The sequence below is a fragment of the Triturus cristatus genome, chromosome 12 (assembly GCF_964204655.1).
Source record: "Triturus cristatus chromosome 12, aTriCri1.1, whole genome shotgun sequence".
NCBI lineage: Eukaryota > Metazoa > Chordata > Amphibia > Caudata > Salamandridae > Triturus > Triturus cristatus.
This window is the reverse complement of record NC_140595.1, coordinates 107,746,545-107,752,544: the sequence shown is the minus strand read 5'-3', so window position 1 is coordinate 107,752,544 and position 6,000 is coordinate 107,746,545. Positions and strand designations below refer to the sequence as shown.

General features: G+C 45.6%; 1 protein-coding gene across 2 annotated transcripts in view; it reads left to right on the top strand.

Annotated features, from left to right (window-relative positions):
• The first annotated feature begins 1,706 nt into the window (after nucleotides 1-1,706).
• Nucleotides 1,707-6,000, top strand: part of LOC146772768 (rho guanine nucleotide exchange factor 11-like) — a 319,232-nt gene continuing 314,938 nt past the window's right edge. For both annotated transcript variants that reach the window (XM_085639976.1, XM_085639975.1), the window contains exon 1: nucleotides 1,707-1,806. The gene's annotated coding sequence lies outside the window, so the exon portion shown is untranslated. The remainder of the gene's footprint in view (nucleotides 1,807-6,000) is intronic.

Here is a 6,000-nt window from a genome sequence, read left to right as displayed (position 1 = left end):
GAGAGAACACACAGGGTGCGGGGGGGCACCCTCAACCTGGGGCCCCTCCCTGCCCACTGCTTGCATTACTTTTTCATTTTCGGGATCGTGACTCGATCCTACAAATGATCTAAGCTGTTCAACCAGTACTGTATGAAAATGCACACGTTACCTTCTTCCCGGACTTCAGGCTGAAAGTTCGCAGGCGAACGTTCCTTGACGTGACAAAGGCCCTAATCGAGAAGAGAGTGAATAATCAATTTTTCCTGGCTAGACTATGCATAGAATCAGAAGGCAAGGCCTGATCCTTTACCACTCTGGAGGAGGCCTGGAAATGGCTTGAGGTTTGGACACCAGTCCAGGGTGCCCGACGAGGTGCACACTGCGGAGAGCGACCGCAGGCCTTCGAACGACTCCCAACCGAATAGAGTGACAGCCCCTGGCAGGACATGGCGAGAATAGAGAATTGACAGGAGACCTGAGCGACAGGAGCGCAGAAACCCATAGGGATGCGACGGGGCCCGTATCCCACGACTGAGAGTGACACATTTTGGAGTCAGAAACTGAGATCATCAAGTTTCACCTGAGTGAGTGGTGGGCTGCGATTTGCTCCTGTTGGACCAACTCAGACACTGGACAGAATATTCTTCCTTCCCTCCCGCCCCCGCCCTTCCCCCTGTGGCGGTAGAGGATGTCTTGGTAGGGCAACTGCACTCCTTATGACACAAACTATGATGTCCATACGGCCAAAATTGATGGTGCTACATGTTATACAGGTACGGGGATGGGTGGTGGGTGAGGAGGAAGGCCTACGATCACCTAAGTTTAGTATGTTGGGTTGGGGCAACATGGTCTTTGCAGAGTTGGGGGGGTGGGCAGTTTCAGGTCCGCCATGCAGGGAAGCAGGGTGCGCGGTCTTTTTTCTTCCTGTTTGGTTTGTTTCCATAAAATATGATTGGGTATTTTGGGAAAATGTCACGAGGGTGAGGGGGAGGGCTTCTCGACACCTCTATTTCCTTAGGTCTATTCTCTTTAGGACAGGGGACTAGGATGAGCTATATTGCACACAAAATTATATTATTGAAGAAGCTGCCACAATTACAGAAACACGGCTTGAAGAGATCTGATGATGGGGGTAGGGAAAACCACCCTACATAGACAAATGACCACAAGAATGGATATAAATATTTCGGAGCTTCACCTCCTGTCTACAATACATCAAACACCATCTACAGATGTTGTCCTGTTTCGAAAAACGTGCTGTTTGGGCTGAGCGCGACGCCACTGTGCACGCAACGGTTAAAAGTAAAAGTTTAAAATCGGAGAAACTTGCAGTAAATAAGGAGTGCAACTCGCCTATCTTTGATGTTTACACAAGTAATGCCCTTTCGAGTTAGCACCCATTAAGAGAATCATACAAAAGGAAGAGTTTGGAATGAAGCTTCATTATTTTTTCTTCATGCAAGGCGGAACATCGAAGTTCACACAGCAAGTTTATTTTTGGTGTCGAAAAACGAGAACATTACAGTAACAAAACATTGGATCAATCACATGTTTTAAAGACTGTCTATACTTTTTAATGAATAGAGTTGCACTAAACATGATTAATAATACAGTATTTATTCATGTTTAAATGCATCATGGGTACCGTAGTGTTTTCAGGGAAACCCGGGAGTTCTTTAAGGGACACAGGTGCTAATCATGTGGTAATTAGAGGGAGGGCTTCTTGCGAGGAGGGGTTAAAGTGTGTTTAAAGTCACGAGGGTGGAAGGGGAAGGAGTAATCACATCTGAGACGGAGCGAGGAGGTTGTTTTGCTTTTAAGCAGGTAGGATCAAATGAGTTATGCTTCTTTAGACAAGGAAATGCTGTTCTCTAAAAAAGGAAAGAACGTTTACATTGAAAGTCGGGAGCAAGCATTACGAGGGTGGAAAGATTTGGAATGGGGATGTTTAGGAAGAAAGTTAATGAACAGATGGGGAGCGCAAGAAGTCAGGGCTAAAGCATGGTGATTTACGGTTGAGCGATAGGCAGCTATTTATGTTAACCATGAAAGAAAGGTTTTAGTATGGCAAAGTATGCATTTCAATCGAATTAACCATTGTGACTAAGAAAAGAGCTCAATTTTAAGCATTAAACATTATTGTAGTTGTTAGTTTGTATTTTGAGATGACATATTAAAACGTGTGTAATTGTTACTTTCAGTTTTCCCTGACGAAGGGCCCTTGAGGCCCGAAATGCATTGGATTTTAAATAAACTGCTATGGATGAATTTGCCTTAAGTCGTGTTTTTGGAAAGAGGTTCGGATGGCCCGGCAGGAGCATCAGAAATATGTAAAATGGCCTTATCTTGCATGAAGATCTGAATTATTCTAAAGGGAATACATGGATTATCTATGGGAATAAATAATGTTTTGAACATTGGACAAGATGAATATGAGAATAACAATTACTTGCAAATGCAGTTTTGGCAGTGCCAGTGGATCGGGGCAGAAGGTTGTCCCGAAAATGTTGTTGTTTCGAAAAACGTGCTGTTTGGGCTGAGCGCGACGCCACTGTGCACGCAACGGGTAAAAGTTTAAAATCGGAGAAACTTGCAGTAAATAAGGAGTGCAACTCGCCTATCTTTGATGTCCTATTACAGGAGACACATCTTTTAGGTAATGCCTGTAAGGCACTGCACCACTGGGGCTACAAAATGGTGGCACACGCAAGATACACTTCTTGCTCCCGGGTCACAGGAATTCTCCTTAGAAAGTGTTTTCCTCTCTTGATAGACAAGGTTTGGACGGACACACAGGGTAGATATGTAGCTCTGACAGGCGCGTGGGAGAGGAAAAAGATCAATATCATCTCTGTTTACCTACCACCAACCCTACACAGCACCTCCTTCCCAGATATAGGTACACTCATGCTCCAATTACCAGACGTTGAGTTCCTGATTGAAGGTAACTTCAAAATGACACTCTGTGACACCTCAGACCGCTACCCACACAGGAAAATAACCCCTTTCAGGAACCAATTGGCAGATGTTTTAGAAGCATTGGAAATGATAGATGTTTGGAGAGCTCTTACCTCTTCTGCACAACACTTTACATTTTACTTCGGGGATCACCGCAGTATGTCCCACTTTGACTTTCTTATTTCGTCGGCCTCCTCCCTGTCGAATTTCTGGGAGGTGCGGCATTTGGCAAGGGGCACATTGTATCACTCTCCAATATGGGCAAGATACCGCCTGGATACCGCATGGGAGATGGGCACAATATTCATAAACCCATGATACCTGAGACTCTCAACTATATGGGAGAGACTAATAAAACAAACAACTCATTATTTCAAAGAAAACGAGCATTTAGTCACCTCCTAATTGAAGCTCTGTTATTGATCATGGGATACAGATAAGAGAAGTATGCTAAGATAGAGGCACTGGAACAGGAAATTCTGGAGCTGGAATCCCAACTGGGGGACATGGCACACATAGACACACAATATAGCCTGCTTCTCTAACAGCAGGAATACAAAGACATAGTGACAGAAGTCTCTAGAACAACAGATAGTGCTATGCAGCACCCGGTATGCAAACTGGGAGACAGTTCAAGTAAACTACCTGTCGTGCTGGAAAGGCGGAACCAATTGAGACAATGGGTAGTGGTGCTAGAATCTGCAGACGGACAGTATCTGAGTTACCCACATACAATTGCAGATACATTTACAACTTACTATACCAAGCTCTAGTCCTCTAACGTTGCTGGTTCAGAGCAGGAAGCCCTGGCCCTTTCAACTGTTAGACTGCTCCCTACCCTCTCTTTAGCTGAAGTAGCATCATTAGACAGTGACCTTACAGAGGTGGAAGTGAAGCAGGCTATTCGAGCACCACTACCGGGCAAGGAGACAGGGCCCAATGGCAGGTCCATAGAAATATAAAAGCTTACAGCATCCATCGTAGGGCCCTATCTTCTAAAAATGTTTGAAGAGAGCATGGAGGTGGGTATACTCCCAGAGGAACAGAGACTTGCCTCAGTGGTTGTAATACACAAAGAGGGCAGAACACCGGAACACTGTGCCTCTTACAGATCCATTTCCTTACTCAACATAGAGGCAACAATTCTTGCTAAACTCCTATCTCTTTGTCTAACCCCATTAATGTCATAACTGGTCAATCCAGACCAATCAGGATTCATACCTGGTCGTAACACTGTACCTAATTTGCGCCGACTCCATGGAGACATTGGCTGTGCGCGCACAATTAATGAGGATGCAGCGATCCTGTCTCTTGATGTCCGCATTGCCTTTCAAACTGTGGCATGGCCATACCTCTTTGCTGTACTCCGACACATGGGCTTCGGCCAGAGGATTTTATTCTGGCTGTGACTGCTATAATCCCAGCCACTGGTGCGGGTAGTGGTGAAGGGTGGAGTGTCTAAGACTTATCCCCTTCACTAAGGAACTAGGCAGGGCTGCCTCATATTTCCTTTAATATTCACATTGATTCTTGAACCCCTGGCTGCATGGATTAGAGGAGACCCACTGATCCAAGGCCAGCGATGGACCGAGGTCTTGGAGGACAGAATATCCTTTTATTGTGACAACATTCTCCTGTACTGGGCTTCCCCAAGATCATCCATTTTTAGACTGATGAGTATCTTTTTAATTTTTAGGGAATACTCTGGGAATAGGCTCAATTGGCCTAAATCAGTAATATTTATTTTGCTTGGACCTGCACCTCCCCTCCCTTGGAGGTGCGAGGCCAGTTTTGTAGAGAATAGTTTCTGAGAACCTGGGCATTCATATCACAACAGACCCAAACCTATTCACGTCTAAAAACCTACTAGGCCTATTGGCTCGCCTTAAAAGTGATGTCCGTCACTCGAGATTTCTCCCACTTTCTCTTTTGGGGAAAGCTGCACTTGATTGCATTGACCCTCTTCCTGCATGTACTACAAAACCCCCACTTTCCGGTGCCTGACACATATTTCAAGGCAATAGATAGCGAGGTGAGGACCATGCTGTTGAAGGGGCTCCCCACTTATTGCCCGGGCGAAACTGACGAAGGAATGGTACCATGGTGGGATAGCGCTACCAGATCTGCCATCATACTATAAAGTGGCACGATTGATGCCTCGTAATCAATGGGTCTACCGGCCTGAGGAGTAGCCGGCCTACCATATGGACTGCCTGGTCCTACAGCCGGGAGGTTACTGCCATGTACTTTATACTGATCCCGACGCCTTCGTCTGGAGGGACCTACAGTGCTGACAGTCAATCTATGGAATGCAACCCTAGGAAAATTAGGATGGGAGAAGAAGTTCACCCGTGCCACACCCCCGTGGGACTCTGAACTCCTGGGAACTATGGCAGAAAGGCAGGGGTTTGATAAATGGGACCTGATAGGAATATCCACAGTGGAGGACTTATGCACTGCTGAGGGGATAATTCAATTTGCTAACCTGCAAAAAACCCATGAACTATCACCCACTTAGATATTCCGATACTTACAAATCCAACATGCTTTCCGGGCTGCACTGCCCCTGGGAGAAAACCTACCAGAGTTGTCGTCTCTTGAAAATAGATGACTGGAGGAACACCTCACTAGTAAGGCAATCTCTCCAGGGTACTGAAAACTCATAAATAACTCCCCCGATATTCTAACCCAACTACTAGAACGTTGGGAGGTAGTCTGGGTGACCTGCAGGAGGAAGTCTGGCCTGAGGCCTTGGAATTGCCACTGCAGGTTGATATCCATCTATATTTCTGCTTAGTGCAACTAAAGATGCTGCATAGGGTCTATATCTCCCACACCACACTAGTAGAAATGGGTAAGTGTTAGACCTGGTAGCATTGGCGTGAGTCTCCCTTCCATTTTTCACTGATTGCCTCCTCTGTTTTTGATATGTTTTGCAGGTTTAGATGCTTTGGGCACTGTGCCACTGCTATTCAGTGCCACAATGCAAGTGCTCCCTATTGTAAATTCATGTATTAATTAGTGTCTCCATGATTGGATTATTTGATTTACTGTCAAACC